This window comes from Kogia breviceps, chromosome 2 (assembly GCF_026419965.1).
Source record: "Kogia breviceps isolate mKogBre1 chromosome 2, mKogBre1 haplotype 1, whole genome shotgun sequence".
Taxonomy (NCBI): domain Eukaryota; kingdom Metazoa; phylum Chordata; class Mammalia; order Artiodactyla; family Physeteridae; genus Kogia; species Kogia breviceps.
Window position 1 is genome coordinate 27,608,703 of NC_081311.1, and position 18,649 is coordinate 27,627,351.

Below are 18,649 nucleotides of genomic sequence, written 5' to 3' on the forward strand. Positions count from 1 at the left end.
AGAACAATTTCAGACCCCACTGGCAGACAATTACCTTTCTTCATCCCTTTTGGAAGACTGTGAATCTTTAACTGTGAAATTCCTTCTTTCATCCCAAATTGGGCTCTCCAAACATATTCACCCACCAGTTTATTTATTTATTTATTTAATTTTAAAATATTTTATTTATTTAGTTAGTTAGTTAGTTTTGGCTGTGCCAGGTCTTCATTGCAGCACGTGGGATCTTTTAGTTGCAGCATGCAGGCTCACAGTTGTGGCATGCATCTGGGATCTACTTCCCTGACCAGGGAATGAACCTGGGGCCCCTGCATTGGAAGCGCAGAGTCTTACCCATTGAACCACCAGGGAAGTCCCCACTCAACAGTTTAGAATCACAGAAATTAGAGCTGGAAAAGACACCCCCCCCTTTTTCTTAACCCACGAGAGATCTGAATTCCAGAGGGGTTAGGTGACTCTCACCATAGTCACACAGCTAACACTGGCTTTCTTGTTAAGGCTGGAAGTGCTCGTCTGTAAAGCCTGGCTTCTCCAGCCAGACCTTCTTCTTCTAACTCCTAATGGCTTCCTTTGCCCCCCAGAAACAGGCTTTCTATCTTTCAAACGTCCATTCTCCTTTGAGCCCTATCTCCAGCTGACTTATCACATAGGGAGAAGGAATGGACAGGCTCTGAATCACGATGAATGGTTGAACCTTACATGGCTGTTTCCAGTACCTTCATCCCCCGCCCCCCATTTCACTGGGTCCTCTCTGAAGGCTTACTGAGCAGATGATCCTGGAGGAATGGATTTCCAGAATCCCAGTTTGATAAGGCATGGAGGACTGAGAGGCATCCTTCCTGCTATGGAAAGTTACTTCCCTGGCTGCTCCTTCACTTTTCTTCTGGATGTCAATTCCCTAATTTGGAAAGCAAGGTGGGACCAAGTCCTGCTCCATGAATGATGTCCCCTGTGTCCTGGGCATGCAATGCCCAACTGAGCACAGGTGCACGCACACACACACACACATATACTCATGTTCTCATCACCAACCTGTTCAAGGGTTCCTAGATTAGAGTGAGACCAGAATCTCAGGTCACAGAATCTCATGTCAAATGAGTCACAGAAAAAGGAAGACAAATCCAGGAACAGATTTGGTGGGGTGGAGACATGAGTTCCTGTGGTTCTCTGAGGGCAGAGGTGAGGAGGAGGTAACTAAGGTGAGTGGGAGTGGCCTGGCTCCCTGATAGCTGGGAAAGGTGTCTGTCCCCACTGGGCTGTCAGAGTGAATGTAATCCATAGGAGAGGGGGAAGATGCTGATGGAGGTCAGACAGGAAGTCCAGTTACCCCAAAGTACCCCCATCCTATAGCTGGATTGGAGTTCCCAGATGCCATCTAGAAGTGCCTGGGATGTGTGTGGGGCAGCTGGAGGGATGGCCATGATCTATCCAGCACCTGTCCTGCCCCTGCAGGCTGATGATGTAACAGTAGAACAATGTGGCAGAGGAGAAGGGGGGCTTTGGAATCTGGGGGAGGACTGGTCCAGTTCCCAGTGATGTGCCTGGGATAAGGCAGCTGTCGTCTCTGCTCTGAGCCCAGGAGGAGGCCCGGCCCCTTCGGTGAGCACTCAGCTTGGTTATACTCACCTTAATACCAGTCCTTCGATCATGGGGTGGCTCATGAGCTCACCTTCCAAGAAACAAAAATGATTCAGGCTATAGCTGTCAACCACATAGACTCAAATCAGAGATCAGACAAGCCACAGAAAAGACCCTGCCCATGATTGAAATGGAGCCCTTCCTGTGAAGACGGGCATTCAGACACCGGAGGAGTCCTTATTCTAGGCCCCCAAGCATCTACTCCCTCCTTCCTACACCCACATCCCACCTCCCTGGTCTTCTGATGCCTCTCACGTGCTCATGTGCCTTCAATTTAGGCCTCTCCCAAAGGGTTTCTCGCTCAGGCCCTCTTCACACCTTGTACCTGGAAGGCCTCACCTTGGTCCTCGATCTATCATGTTAGCCCTCCAGAGACTTTCACCAGATTCCTTGCGAACATCTTGGATGGGAACTTGCCTATAGGTTTGGTGACCACAGTTGTGTAAAATCTTCCTAGAAGCTCTGCTAACCAGCCCCAGGAGAGAGACTGGAGAGTTGGTAGGACCCCTCCATCCTCCAACTTGACACACTTCCCTTCTGCTTCTTCATCCAGGCTTCTTAGATGATCAGATGATCAGAAAAGTGATCTCTGTACCCACTTTCCCACCTTTCCCCTTCCTTGTCCCTAACCTGAAACCCCAGGTTGTCATTCTCCAAACTGTCCCTGAAAGCAGCAGCATGTCTAACTTACTCCTGTGCCCCAAACACAATACCCCGCAATTTAAGGGTTCAATAAATATTTACTGAAAGAATCAGTCCTCAAACTTATTCAGTATATTTCCTTCTTCTCAGTATATCGTCCTGCCAACAATCACACACTTTTAAAATTCCCAAGGCAGCTTTTGGGGAGCTGTTCATAGGCATTAACCTCTTTTAGTCTCAGATGCTGAGGAGAAAATGCACTGATGTCCAGGTCAGGGACCCAGAGCTGAGCACATGGCCTGCCTGCCTCCGCTGAGCCTCCAGGCCCCGGGCGGGATTGTCTCGCCTCACTCATCCTTGCCGCCAAGGCCTCCTCGCCTGTATTTATATACACTAAAGCCTCTGCCCGAATAAAACATCCATGTAAAATCCAATTTCCTCAGAATATCTTTTGGAGCCTGGGCCTGAGATGGAGTAGGTAACCCCGGCCGTAACTGCCTGAACCACTCCTGCTGGCTGCAAAGGTGAGGCCCATTTTTCAATTATCTATCTGCTGCGACAGCAGCGGTCCAGCCACGGAGCCAAGGAAGGGGAGGGGGAGGGGGAGCTGGGGAGAAGGGAGAAAGAGGGCAAGGACAAGGTGGGGGAGAAAGAGAGGGAGAAACCTAGGGAGAGGCACGCGGGAGAGACCCTGCATGTGTCGCCCAGTAGGTGCTCAGGAATTATTTGGAAAATAATTGACTGGAAGAGTGAATTGGGAGGGTGGCGGTGAGGCGAGGAGAGACAAAGTGGGTGGAGAGAGGGAGAGAGGACGCGGGGGGGGGGGAGGGGAGGCGAGCGTGGATGAAGCCAACAAGAGGCTCCTGTGTCAATCCGTGGAAACGGGAGGCAGAGTGATGCGGTCACAGCTCCTGCCATCAATATCCTCTAATATAAATGTCAGTGATGCTATTTTCCGCGCAGTCATTTCGCACACTGCTGATTACATTAACGTATAATGGAGGGGCGCCGGCTCCACTGCTTTCTCCCCTAACCCTCCCCCCGGTGATGTGTCAATAGCCGCCTCCATGAACAAGTCAATTTTCTGCAGGCTTGGCAGCGGAATAAATCTGCCCGGCTATGGGGAGAGCTGGAGATATTTATATATCCGGCTCCTGCCTTCCATGTGCGCGCGTGCGTGTGCGCGGCGGGCGCGGGCTGGGGGTGGGGCGGGGAGCGCGCCGCCGACCTGAATGATTTCCAGCCCGGACTCAATAAGAGGAGAATTTAGAGCGGTCCCTGAGCTGGGCTCCCAGAAACAGCCTTACACGTTTATTTTCCTTAGCTGAACAGGAAAGGCGAGAATTATATGTGGATTTATAGGACAGGCGCAGCTCAACCCAAATGCTCCCTCTCCGGGGGGCGGGGAGCGCGGGGGCTGGAGGGAGGTGGCTAGCAGAGGGCGGGCCGCTGGGACTCCGGCTGGAGCCCGTGCCGGTAGGGGCGCACCCCCCTCGCCGGTCGCTTTAATTACATTTGTTCTTGCCCTTCGTGAGGGAGAGACTTCTGCGCGGCCGCATGGGGCTTTAGGTGGGGGCAAGGCGCAGGCCTGCACCGCCTGGAGCTGGGGGTGCGGCGTGGGGGGGCGCCGGGAATGGGGACGAGGAGAGACCGGGAAGGGGGGCTGTCAGCTTCAGCTCAGAAGCGGATCAATAGTACGAGATCTAACTGGCTAACTGCCAAGCGGGCGCACCGAGGCGTTGCCCCGCGGGGGCGGGAGGGGGCGGGCGAAGGACGAGAGAAAGGAAGAGGGGTAGGAGAGGGAGTGAGGACAGGGGAGGGGGAAGGGCAGGAAGACTGGGCGAGATGGGGGGAGGAGGAAGAGAGAAAAAACGGAGAAAGGGACAGAGGGAGAGCGGAAGGGAGGGGACAGGACAGGACAGTCTCTGTGGGGGCGTCTCTTCAACATCCTTTCCCCTCTCAACGCTGGGAACAGGGAACCTGCCTGGGAGCTGCCAGACCCCGCTGCCGCCCACCCCCTGCCTCCACTCTGCCACTGAGCCGCCAGGGGGCGGCGCGACCCTGTGCTGTTCCCACGGATCTCCGCGCCACCTCGCTGGGGCTTAAGTGACCCGCCGCCTCCGACGCCTGGTCCCCGCGCGGTGCCCTCTGCCCTTTCCCGGAGGCCTCCCTGCGTGGCAGGGTTGGGGGTAGGGCAGCTCGCCCCCTCCCCGCACCCCGAATAGAGGGAACCTTCTGGCTTTCGTAGTGCCCAGCATGGCACCCTGGGGCGGGGAAGTGTCTCGGGCTGGATCACCGAGCCTGGGGCTGACCCATGCCCCCCAAAGATACCGAAGGCTGGGCAGACACGGGTTCAGAGGCGGTGTGGGATTTGAGCCTTCACAACGTGGCGGCGGAGCGCAGGCGAGTCTCTGGGACAGTCGCCGCGCGAAAGGTCCTTCTGCGTGTGCTGTGCGGGCGCTAACGAGGGCAGCCAAGGTTGCTGGGATCAATGCCCAGTTTTAACTCTTTCAGTTCCTGGCCATTATCTGGCCCCTAATCTTCCGGCTATAGACGGATCCTTTTCTCAGCTCCTGCCTGTCCCTTCCCAAACTGAGAGAGAAAATAAAATACAGCCCAACACCCCTGCTGGCAAATTCTGCCACCCAGAAGAGGGGAACCTGGTTCAATGGGTCTCAAGCAGGGGACATATCAGAATTACTTGAGGGAGCTCTTCAATGTAAACGTGTCGACCCACATGCACTCGTATAGTAAGGGGTGTGTATTGGCTGGCAGGGGTTCCTGGAAACATGCACTTTGTCAAAGCTCCCCAGGTAATTCTGATATATTCCCATATGGGCATTGCCTGAAGAAAGGTATGACTATTGAACATTTTTTCGTGTTGGGTATGGTAGCTTAGCCTGGGCTCTTTGCCTTCATGGAAATGTCTGTATGTGTCTCACTGTGTATATATGTCACTGGGTACCTATGTCATCGGGTAAGCATTGTTTTTATGCATCTCTTTGTGCGTCCTCTGTGTAGATGTCACACATGTTGTCCTGTGTGTCATTGGTATTATCCTCAGCGTTGAGAACACCTATTGTGTGTGTGTTGTCGTACATGCCTGTCCTGATGAGAGCAAGTGTCGGTCTCATGGTTTGTGTCGAGCACATCTCTGTGGGCTCCATTGTGGGGCACAGCCATTGTCTCCATGTCATTGAGAGTGTGTGCTGGCAAGAGCTCATGACACAAATGGAACGAAGCTGATCTGCCCCAGAAGCAAAGGCAGCAATGACCTTCTTTTTCCAATTATATCCTGGTCAGAGGTGAGCGACCTCTCCCCACTGAGGCCGCTTCTTGTCATGCAAACTGAGCAGAAGGATGGAGATTAGAGGAATGTGACCAAGTCACGTGTGAAAACAATCAGCTATCAATGAACCCCGATCAATGCCCCAGATTACAGATGAGCCCAGGGCCCCCGCAGCCACTTCGGAGTTTTTCCCAAGGAGAAGAAAACACACAGTACACAACAGTCTTCCACAGCACACTGCCACACACAAGTCCCACACCCAGAGAGACTCCCAGGCACTTACACAGTCTGAGTACGGGTAGGAAGTGCCTATTGGGGAGAGCTGAGCAAATGAATGCCACCGGTTCTGAATTGGTGGGCAACTATTATTCGTAATAGGTGGTTATTGTTTTTGCTAACGACACAATCTTTATTCAGCTGGTAGCAGGAAGTGTAAAAGCATGTGTTGAGTGTTTTCTATTTTAAGTCTGGAGAGTTAGGATTCTAAGTGGGTCATGGGAGGCAGTGAGGGGATTTGGAGGAAACTCTTGTCAGGAACAGAGTAAGAGATGGCTGTGTTGAGGGGTGGCAAAGGAAAGTCTTTGGTCAGCTGTGGGCAGGGGGCAGGTGCGCAGCGGATGGGCTCCTGGGACCAGGGCATCTTTCCTCAGGACAACTTGAAACCAGGCTGTGCGGTGAGGGAGCTGAGCTTCTGATGGGCAGGGCCAGCCCTTACCACAGATACGCTCCAGGATAAGAGAGGAGACAGAATTGGGCTAGGGGAGCCGTGACCTCTGAAGGGCAGGGCCATGAGGGGCCCTCATGACTAGGCTTTAGAGGGAAGTAGAGGCAGGAATTTGGGGAACTGTAAGGACTTAGAAGTCAAGACGAGGTTGGTACCTACAGGGTCAAGGGAGACCAATGAGATGATGGGAAGAGTTATGGAAAGGCCTGAGGACCTCATCAGACCTGGCTGAGCTTACCTCTGGCTGGGAGTCAGTGTGGCTGGGTCTAGCACCCAAGTGAGCCAGGGTTGAGGCAAGGGGAAGCATTATGCCATCTCCCTGTGGGGTGTGACAGGGAGTCCTCTGTGGCCTTTAATTGTCTTAGAATTCCTTTGGTGCACTTTTATGGAGGTCTCACTCTGTTTTACCCTATAGGAATGCAAAGATGGGCAAGAATGCCCTTAGGGAGATTACAGTCTAATGCAGAGTAAAGAATTTGAAGATTTTCTTTTTTTTAAAAAATAATATTTATTGGACTTCCCTGGTGGCACTGTGGTTAAGAATCCGTCTGCCAATGCAGGGAACACGGGTTCAACTCCTGGTCCGGGAAGATCCCACATGCGGTGGAGCACTAAGCCCATGCACCACAACTACTGAGCCCACGTGCCTAGAGCCTGTGCTCCACAACAAGAGAAGCCACTGCAATGAGAAGCCCACATACTGCAACGAAGAGTAGCCCCTGCTCCTCACAACTAGAGAAAACCCGTGCAAAGCAACGAAGACCCAACACAGCCAAAAATAAATCAAATAAATAAGTTAAATAAATAAATACATAATAATATTTATTGATTAACAAATATTTATTGAGTATATATGGTGTACTGCTATAAAGTGAATGGTTCTTTTAAAATTTATTTTATTTGGCTGCACTGGGTCTTTGTTGCTGCACCCATGCTTTTCTTTAGTTGTGATGAGCGGGGGCTACTCTTTGCTGTGGTGCACTGGCTTCTCATTGCTGTGGCTTCTCTTGTTGCAGAGCGCTGGCTCTAGAGCGCAGGCTCAGTAGTTGTAGCGCATGGACTTAGTTGTTCCGTGGCATGTGGGATCTTCCCAGACTAGGGCTCGAACCCGTGTCCCCTGCGTTGGCAGGAGGATTCTTAACCACTGCACCACCAGGGAAGCCCAAGATTTTCTTTCTTTCTCTCTCTGTCTTTCTTTCTTTCTGGAAAAAAAGTAGTGTTGCATAAGGGTAAACTGCCTGGATTCAAAGCCCCAGCTGTGTCATTTCCCAGCTTCAGTTTATGAGTTCTCAGGCCCTCCTTTCCTCCGTCTGTAGAATAGGGGTACCTGCCTCTTAGGATCGTTGTGCAAATTTTAGGCAAAGCCCTTAGAACAGTGCCTGGACATAAGTGTTGGCTTTTCTCCTCTTTCCTTCAGTTTTCTGGTATAGTGCCTTTGGAAAAGTCCCATTCGTGTGTCAGCAGAATTAAGGTGAAAAAGGACAAGGTAATGGGGCAGTTGGAAGACGCTGAGAGGCTGGAGTGTGTTGGGTTGGGGGCAGTGATGGGGCCTGCTGGGGGACGTGGGATCCAGGGGTGGGGTGTAGCTGAGACACTCTTTCTAGAGGAGGCCTAGGGCAGAAAGACGAGGAGGGGAGAGAGGTCTTCTGTGCAGAGCCCACCACAGTTAGGACAGTTCAGCGGTGCTAAGTCTGCCCCCTCCCCCTGGAAGGGCACCACTCCTGAAGCAGCTGCCCATAGACGTTGCAGGGGCGGGGTGCATGAGCCTTGCCAAACACCTTTGCTTTCCTGCGATAGGCCCATCCAGCTTCCCTCTCCCACACTTGACCTCAGCTACAGCAGCCCCCTCTGCTGGCCTCAGCAGGGCTGGACCTGATCTCTGCTGATCTCCCTTCCAGACAGTTCGGAATTGTGATGAGATGTCACAGCAGGCCCATTCTATAGTCTGGGAGATTGAGGGCCGGAAGATCCCTGAACTGAGCCTACTTGTCTACCCAGACTCCAGTAACACTGGGGAAACGTCCAGGCAGAAAGCCCAGCAAGATGGTTAAGTTGTAGGCTCTGAAAACAGAGTCCTGAGTGTAAGTTTGAAGTCTGATTCTGCCACTTATTAGCTAAGACGAACTTGGGCAAGTCATTTCATTTGTTTAGTCTCAGTTTCCTCATCTGAAAAATGGGAACAAGAATGCCTACGGGTGAGGTTGTTGTGAGGATCAAATAAGGTAGTGCACTTTATATAGTGTTTAGCACACACCATTAAGTGATCAACCCATTCTCCAGGAATTTGCCCAAGGAGGAACTTCCTGCTTATGGTAACACTGGCTTCCTTTAGGGGTCTTAGCCCTTAACCATGGGCTTCTGGGGAACCTCACTGTCCCAGATATGTTTATTCAAACCCCAAAGCACTAAATGGCTGAACAGCTGCCAGAAGCTGCTGCTTCTTTATAGGATGGGGTCTGGGAGTCCTGGTACTGTGCAGGGGATAAAGGGTTAAGGCGTGTGGGGGGTTCTGGCGTGGGAGTGGGTCACCCCCTCCCCTTCCATTGATTATTCTCCTCTCCAGGTGTTTTTGTGGCCTTTTTCCCTCCCTTGGGTGAGAGTGGGGGCTGCTGGGTCCACTTCGGGCTTAGTTATTGTTTTAATTTTGGTGCTGGCTCCCTGGTGCCCGGAGTGGATAATGAAAGAGGAAAAGAGAGGTCAGGGTGGTGCCCAGGCAGCAGATTTCTGCCCGTCAGATTGGGCCGAGGTGGGTGGGGAAGTGGGGGATGTGTTAAGTTAATATCAATAAAACAACTGGAGTCTCAGAAGTGAGAAGCTACAGAGCCAAGCACAATGTCTTTGTGCTCTGAGCCTAAAGGGGCACTTTGCCTGTCCACAGTGACTCCCCAGAATGAGGCTGGGCATGGGGGTGGGGGAACAGTGAGCATACAGGCTGGGCGGGGTACAGCTCAGCGGCCGCAAGGACTGACAGTGGAACGAGCGAGGACCTGGGCAGAGAAGGAGAGTCTCAACTCTGTCTCATGTTCTGTCCACTCTCTGGCTTTCCTCTTCCCATTGTCCTACTATGTGTCTAATCTTCAGGGTGGGCTTGGGTGGGGGTGTGTGTATGTGCTGTGGGGCTACTGGAGATGGAGAAAAATAGAGAAAGGAGGCAGAAAATTGTAGGGGTTAAGATCATAAGCTTTGTTGTCAGACAGACCTGAATTATGGGCCAAGTTCTGCTTACTGGCTGTGCAACTTTGGCAAGTTACTGAACCTCTCTGAGCCTGAGTTTCGTCATCTGTAAAATGGCACCAATAGTGTTGCTGACCTCAGAGGGTAATTGACATTATACATAGAGAACTCCAACCAGGGCCTGGAGTGCAGTGAGCACTCAGTACCTGCTAGCTATCCTTAGCAAGCCTGTTTTCCTCAGCTGTAAAATGGGGATATCAGTTGTAACTTCCCCATAGGAGTCTTATGGGGAACAAATTAGATAAAGCCTGTAAAGTGCTTAGCACAATGTCTAGTACATAAATAAGCCCTCAATACATGTTAGCTGTTGTTATTGTATTATTTTTATCTTTATTATTCCCTGCTGCCTTGGAACTGGTGATTTAGTTGAGGAGACTGAGGCCAGGCCACTCCCTTAGCCATCTGAGGTACCTGGCTCCTTTCACAAGGGCTTTCTGAAGCCCAATCCCCTTGGAGAACCCTTCTGGTTTTCGTTTTTTAATCCAGGCAGATAGAAAGTTGCCAGGAGCTGAGATGATCGCTGGACTTGCAATAGATTGGGACCCCCATGACTACCCCTGTTCCCAGGAGAAACCTGTCAGCAACATGGCCATCTGTGGGAGGGCCTTACGCATGTCCTCCTGAAGCTCAAGAGGTGCGTGGGCTGGAGGAGGGTGCTCACCTGTTTCTACTTGGGAGGGTCTGGGGAGAATCCGGGTCTCAGAACACCCCTATCCCTTTCCCATCCGTGCTCCTCCAATTCCTCTCCCTCTCCCAAGGCTGGAGGGGGGGTGGGGGCTGAGCAGATCAAAAAAGAGGGTAGTTAATGTTTCCCACTTGACCTTTCTCCGCACCCCCCCCCCCCCCGCCGCCAACACTTGCCCCCAGCGGGCGGTCAGGCTGAGGGGGTGAATGGAGTAGAGGGCACGATTTTCACATTAATGGCAGCATATGTTGTGTTTATTGACACCGCAGGGTCCGTGCTTGTGGTGGGGAGGGGGGCTCCTAGGAGGCCACAGGCGGGAGGGGGCTGGGGGAAGAGGAGATGGAGGGGAAGGCTGCCTGCGGGTGGGGAGGGGGAGAGAAAGGGGAGCCTGGGGCCTGGGGGGAGGGAGGCAGGAACAATATTGTTGCGCGAGCACACCAGGTGCTCGCTGTCAGCCCGAACAAAAAGGAAGAGTCAGCAACTCTGAGGCGGGGCGGGGCGGGGCCGGGGGTGTGGGGCGGGAGGCGGGAGCCACCGCCTTCTCCAGCCTTGCAGCCTCTCCCTGTTAACCCCTGCTCTGCCACGCTGCTGAAGAAGGGAGGAGCATCCGGGGGATCTCCCCTCAGCCCTGGTCTATTCAGAGATACCACATCCCCGTTAGTTCTCTGGGAGATGTGGTTACGTCTGGGGTTGGTAGTGGCAGGACTTTCCTTTCCCTTCCTCAAAACCTGAAGGAAATGAAGCCCCCTCTCTGTTCCACGCTTTCCATAATGGGGGCGCGTGGCGGGGGGGCGGACTTTATGTAGTCCTTGGGAAGTCGGCAAACCAGAATGGCAGGAGTCAGTGACCTAGGGCTTCTGAAAGCAGCTGCAGGTAGGGGCTGTGTGAAGAAGGGATTTTAAAAGGGGATGATGGGCCCTCCAACGGAGGAAGTGAGTTTGCAAAGATCCCCACAATTCCCCTCTCCCTACCGTGGCGGCAGATTCCTTACCTCCTGGAAGTCTTCCCAGGGTCGTCTGGCCTAGGGCCAGGGGAGCAGGAGGAGAGGGGGACTTGGCCTGTTCTGTAGAGATGGCTCTCAGTCAGCTGAGAAGATTGGCTTGCTCACTCCTTAGTCCAAAAAGCACTGGGGGCTCATCTTGGAAACCCAGGATAAGGAGCGTAAACAGCAAAATGGGCTCACCACCCTGGACCCTAATCTGGAGGTCTGGGAGGGTCTCCTGGCTTCCTGGCTGGGGAGCAGAGCTGCAGGTGCTCGGCTTTCACTGGTCTCCCTGTCTCCCTTCCTCTTCCTGCAAAGCCAGGAAGGGAAGCAAGGTGCTCAGAGATGCTAGGACTCCGCTTTCAGCATTCTCACTGCTTGCGTCCCTCCCCTAGGGTTGTGGGAGGGTGGGAGGGAGGGAAAGAGGGTCTGTGAGGGGAAGAAGGGGGACTGGCAACCCCCTACCCCAAGGAGGCGAGAGTTAGGGTTTATACTCCACCCCCTGAGTGCTGGTCTCCTCCAGCCTGTGACCTAACATTCTGGAACCTTCCATCTTCCAACTGTCGTCCTGGCTATTCTATTCTAGAGTCCATGTCTTGGTCACTCTGGATGAGTGTCCTAGATCCCCAGGCACTGGGTCAGGGGGAGGGGAGGCACTAGAGGAGGAGGAGGGTGTCCTTTCATATCCCCACTCTCGAGCCCCACCGCTGTCTGGCCATCAGGGGTCTCTGAATATAGGTGCAGAGGCCTCTGGGGATGTCGCCACCCAGGGCTGCGCTCGAGGCGGGCACGCCGGCCTGGAACCCTCCTCACCACCTTCCCCTTGCAGACAGGCAGCTCCAGCCCTCGCACCTCGCGCTCGGGGGCACCCTCTCCCGCGCGGCGGCACAAAGGCCAGCGCAGAGCCTGCCGCTGGCTCGCACCCCTCGCCGCTCTCACCCCTGTTCTTCCCAGGCCGGGGCCGCGCCCCTCCTCGCCGGGCTCCAGCTGCGCGCGGAGCGGTCCCGGCTCGGCTCCAGCTCCTCAATGGCCCTGCTCCCCCATTACCCTGATGTCGGCCCCTCTCCCCCTCGGCTTTTTCGGCTCTCAGCCGTCTCCGCCAGGGTAATGAGGGCCCTCCTAATTACCATCGCACAAACTCCACTTACATTAACAGCTCCTTCCGAGGAGCGGCAACATCTGCTGTGCGCAGGCAGGCGCCCCGCCCCCGCCCCTCTTCCCTCGCCGCTCCCCTTTCTGGGTCCTCTCCCCCGACCCTCTTCTCCACACTCTCTGGCCCCCAGCTCCTACCCTCCTCTTCTAATCTCTTCTCTATTCACGCCCTCCCCACCACTCTGCCAGCCAGGCCCTTTTCAACTTCAGCATCCCAGAATGAGAGAGATCCAGGTAGAGGCAGGGCCCCAGAGGTACGGAGAGATGGAAACACTCAGATAGGCGGGGCCGGGCTCCAAGAGACGCATAAACTCAGGGCCCCAGAAACACAGCCAGGAACAAGTAGAAAGTGGAAGCAGCGGAGACTGTGAAAGAGATGGGGGGGCGGGTGCGCCAGACTACCTATGCGGAGCAGGGCAGGGGCTGTCTTGTCCAGGGCAAGGTATGTGCACGGTATGCACGTATGTGGACACGTGTCATGTATTGTGCATGCTCATTTCAGCATCATGTGTATATGTACACATGTCAGTGTATGCGTGTGTATCTGTGTGCATTCATGAGTACATCTATTAATCTATTATGCATTTGCACCAGGTATGTAATTATATTTGCCTAGATGTATCTCTGTGCTTGCATTCTGTGACTGTGTATGTGCATATACTTGTCTGTCATATATGTGATGTTGCATGTGTAGCAGTTGAGTGTGACTTGTGTACATGTATGATCCATGTTCAAAATCATGTGTGGATTTGGGTGAGATGCCTATGTGGCTCTGGGTGTGTTTGCATCTCTGCATGCATGCCTATGCATGTGTGTATCATCTGTGTAATTATTTGATGAGAGTGGGAGCATGTGTGTGTTCCTGCTCCATGGGGGATGACAGGCAGTTGGGAAGACACTGAGCCCATTTTATCTGAGGTTAACAGGGGTCACATTTCACTCCTGGAAGTCCCCCACTCTCCCCCCACCCCATACAATTAAGCCTCAGTGTAGTGGAAAGACAGCCAGCAGACATTAAGAAAGTTCAACAATATTATCAGCTCCTAATCCAATTAGTTACTGTTTATTTGGGAATCCAGATCCAGGTCAGCTTCTGGGGAGGAGGCCTGGAAGATAGGAGGGCATGGGATGGGGACAGACTGAAAGAAACTATTGAAGGTGGCCAGGGCTGTATCCCAAAACACCACCTAATACTGTACCTCCCACTTGCTACTTGGAAGCTGGGTAGCTCTGGGGAAGGGCCTGCACTGCACAGGAGGGGCTGAGATTTGGGGTTTCATTTCCAGAGATTGGGGTATAAGAGGGGTTGTCTCCACCATCTGAGAGACCACCTGCCTCTTTCCAGCCTTGGGATCCCTAAGAGGTGGCTGGGAGCTGGACAGCCTGCCTCAGGGCTGTGGCCAGGTTCCGGGAGTCAGAGGAGGAGATGTTGGTAAATGCACTATTAGTTCTTGAAGCCACTTCATTAATCCTGCCCTCTGTTTTATTTCCTCTTTTCTCTCCCACATCCTTTTCTGAGCTTTAGCGGGACCTCTACTCCCTCCCACCCCAGGATAAGCAGGGGCAGTAACTTGAGCCCATAGAGTTCCCAGGGTCCCTCTCCTGAGTATAAGTAGTGGAAGAGAACCAGAACATGGATTCCTGACTTTGGACAGGGAGCCGCTCCGTGGGACTAAGGGCCCTGGGCAGGAGGGGAATAGGTGAGGTGTCTTCACCCTGCTCTGACCCTCTCTGACCTCTCAGGGATGGACAATATCCTGAGTGCCCAGGATATGCAGACGTCTAACAGGAAAAGGGATGGCTGATGTATTCCAGGCCAGATTCCAGGCCACCCTAGCTCAGCAGTCAGGGGCAGGCAGGGCTGACACTGTGGTGAACTCAGACCCCAGCTGTGGCCAAATCAGGGTGACAGGAACAGCCATGCTCCTCCAGGAGCCAAGCCAGGGGTCATTTATGCTTGTTTCTTAAGGATAAAAGTCCATGGGCCTGAGCCCCCCAGAACTCGACTGCTTGTTCTTCCTGCCCCCAGTGCCCTCCTCTCAGTATAGAAACCCCACAATTCGCTTTCTTCTCACTGCCCTTTTCAGGCACATATTCTTGAAAACACACACACAACTATATATACACACACACCTACTCACAAACCTGCTTCTAAGACTCTAGGCTGGAGATGGCCAGGGTATAAAGACATTGGCAGTGTTCCTCATCTAAGGACTTACAAAGGATCTCCGTGCTTTACAGAAGACTCCTCTGAAAGGCATCTCCCCATTTCCGCCCCCAAAAGATAACAACAATGAGGATAATACTTTAACGATAACGATAATAATACATATATTTACCCTAGCAGTTTTCATCCTTAGTCAAGCCTTGGAGTCACACAGAAAGGCTCTTTAAAAATGTGCATGCCCAGGCTCCACCCTGGATCAAGCCAATCTGTATCGCCACGGTTGGGTCCCTGGAATCCATATATTTTATAAAGCCCCAGAAATGTTGGCTATGGTTTAAAAATTCTATCAGTTTTTTTTGTTTGTTTTGCGGTACATGGGCCTCTCACTGTTGTGGCCTCTCCCATTGCGGAGCACAGGTTCCGGACGTGCAGGCTCAGCAGCCATGGCTCACGGGCCTAGCTGCTCCGCAACATGTGGGAAACCCACGTCCCCTGCATCAGCAGGCGGACTCTCAACCACTGCGCCACCAGGAAAGCCCCTATCAGTTTTTAACATTGCAATTTACAAATGACAAAGCACTGCCTCTTGTTCTCTCATTAGCCAGAGCAGTATTATTATCTCCATTTTATAGATGAGGAAACTATGGCCCAAACTGATTAAAGGTAGTGGTTTTCCCTTCCTTCCTTCCTTCCTTCCTGCCTGCCTTCCTTCCTTCCTTCCTTCCTTCCTTCCTCTCTCTCTTTCTTTTTTAACATATTTATTTATTTATTCATTTATTTTGGCTGTGCTGGGTCTCAGCCGTGCCACAGGGATCTTCGTGACGGCATGTGGGCTCTCAGTTGCAGCATGCATGTAGGATCTAGTTCCCCAACCAGGGATTGAAGCTGGGTCCCCTGCATTGGGAGCACAGAGTCTTAGCCACTGGAACACCAGGGAAGTCCCATCTCTCTTTCTTTTTTATTAAGGAACCAGATCTCCTGACTCCAAGGGCAGCTTGTCAGGTTCCAACAGAATCTAGTCAGTCATTGGAATTTAGAACACCTAGATGGGTCTGCCCTGATGAAAGAGCTCCCTCCTTTGTGATGTCTGCTTCCAAGCTCAGCCTCTTCCTGGATATCAATTCCTTTAATTTAACAATCCCTTATTAAGCTCTTACTTAGGCAATATAGAACATCTCAAGAGGAATAAGACAAGAGTCTTGCTGTCTGCTATGTGGCAGGAGAGAAGCAACGTGATGTATTTGGACAAACAGGGACTTTGGTGTCAGGTAGTTTTGCATTTGTATTCTTGTTCTACTATATATCATCCATGTCATTTTGTTCAACTTATAAGCAGCTCGGAGCCTCACTTGTAAAATGGAGATAATAATATCAGCTTTCTAGAGTTGTTCCTAGTGTCACATCTGATCAATAGATGGTAAATATGATTACTATTATTTGAAATATAAAGAACTATAACACCTGCCTGAATGGCTATAATTCAAAAGGTTAACAATACTGGAGCAACTAGAACTCACACACATTTTTGGGAGTGTAAGTTGGTAAAAATCACTTTGGATTAATGTTTGGCAGTACCTACTGAAGCTATGTATATCCTATAACTGTGCAAATCTACTCCTGGGTATAGGCCCATGAGAAATAAATACGCCCACCAAAAGTCTTGAACAAGAATGTTCACAGCAGCTGATTTTTTTTTTTTTTTTTTTTTTTTTGTGGTACGCAGGACTCTCACTGTTGTGGCCTCTCCTGTCGCGGAGCCGCGCAGGCTCAGCGGCCATGGCTCACGGGCCCAGCCGCTCCACGGCATGTGGGATCTTCCCGGACAGGGACACGAACCCGTGTCCCCTGCATCGGTAGGCGGATTCTCAACCACTGCGCCACCAGGGAAGCCCAGCAGCTGATTTTATAATAGTCCTGAATGGGGACAACCCAAATATCCATCCACAAGAGAACAGGTAAATAAATTTGACATAGTCACACAATGGAATACTACAAAGCAAGGAAAAAGAATAGACTACTGAAATATGCATGGATGTAGATGAACCTCACAGATATAATGTTGCATGAAATAAGCTGGACACAGAAGAGTTTATGCTGTACGATTCAGTTAAATAAGGTTTCACAACAAGCAAAATTATTCTAGGGTGCTAGAAGTTAGAATAGGAGGTACTGGGGAACGGGGCACAAAGGATTCCTTTGGAGTGCTAGAAATGTGCTATATCTTGATCTTAGAGGTTACACATGTGTGTATTTGCTTGGGCGTGTGTATGTAAAAATTCATTTAAAATTCACTTAAGATTACTACACTTGACTGTATATAAGTTATACTTCAATTAAAAATAATTATGCTATGAGGCAGCCTAAGATTGATGTCTTGAGAGGAGTAAAAAGGACTATGGAACTCAAAGGAAGAGGTAGACCCAGTGGTCATCATGCTAAGGGAGGAGATCAGGAAAGGTTTTGTAAGAAGAGGCATTTATTATGGGACTTGAAGAAAAGATGGAACATTGGTAGGTAGAGAAGGAAAGAGCTGCTGACAAAAAAGGCATTTTCCAGTTGGGATGCTCTTGTGTCTCGAAGGGTGGGGAGGAGGAAGCAGCCTGCAGAGGCAGTTTGAGATTAGATCAGCGAGACCCTCCCTGAGTGCCAGCTGAGAAGTTTGTACCTAAATGCACCACAGTGTTTGAGCAGTACAGGGGCTTAATGGAGTGTGCTTAAATAAGATTCATCTGGCCGCAAGTGGATTGGCTGAATGGAGGGGAAAGAGGCAGGGTGTCCCTGTAAGGCAGCCTGTGGGCCTGCTGCAGACCCAAGGGCTGTGGGATCCTGGGCCCCAGTCCCTTTGGGTGGCAGGGCCATGCCCCAGGAGGAGCCATGGTGCAGTGATGGGAGTCAGGAGGAGCAGGCATGCGGCGATGGCTCAGCTGAGGGCAGAGTCCTCAGGGAGACAGGTTCCTCCCCAAGCCCCCATTGGGGCATCTGCTGCTGCTGCTTCTGCATTCCTTCACCACTGGGCCCAGAACACTGAGCTCTGGTTTTTGCCCTGTGGGACTGCTGGAAGCTGGGCCTGGAAAAGTGCTCTTCTGTGCCTGTCTCCTGCCTTCCAGCAGAGCCCAGCACTGTGCCAGGGATGGAGAAGATGAGTAAGAAACATTTGTAAAGTGAAGTCTTAGTTGAGTCTGGCTCAACTAAGACAGCAGGAAAGTCCTCAGAAAACTGAAAAGAAGGAAAGTGTAATTTGCCTCAGTTTGCATATATCACTTACCAGCTGTGTGATCTTGAGCAAGTTACTTTCTGTGCCTTGACTCCTTCTAGGTCTGTGGGGATAATAATAGTGCCTGTTTCCCAGAGTTATTGTGAAGATGAAATGAAATAAAGCGTCCAAAGCAACTGGAATAAGGCCTGATATATAGTAGCTCCGGAGAAACGTTAGTGATTTGTATAATTGCTTCCAATGGTGGGATTAAAGGTTTTCTTTCTCTCGTTTCTTTACACTTACTTTGTGCAATGAGCATGGATTACTTGGCTAAGCAGGGAAAAAATTAAGTAAAAGAGGGAAGAAAAAAGAAACTGGTGATAGAAACATGCTTGAAGGGGCAACCAGAGAAATGGACACTCTTACTCAGAAACACTCAGCCCCAGAGCAGGGAGAAGGGGCTGTCCCCATATGCCTGGCTCAGCTCAGAGGCTTGAGTACAGAAGGCAGTTGTGTTTGAACCTTAAAGAGTAAGAGAGGTTTACATTGATTGGCATGTAGATGACTCAGCTCTACAAACAAATCCAACATCTTTAATAAAAAACCATCATTGGGACTTCCCTGGTGGTCCAGTGGCTAAGACTCCACGCTCACAATTCAGGGGGACTGGGTTTCATCCCTGGTCAGGGAACTAGATCCCACATGCCACAACTAAAGATCTTGCGTGTGGCAACTAAGACCCAGCGCAGCCGAATAAGACAATACTTTTTTTAAAGCCATCATTCATTGAGTGCTTACTAGGTGCCAGAGTCTTTATATATTATACTAATCATTGCCACTACCCTACAAGGTAAATATTATTACCCCAATTGTTACACCACTCTGAGAAATAACTTACCCAAGGTCCTACCACAAAGCTGAGATTTTTAACCCAGTGTTGAAT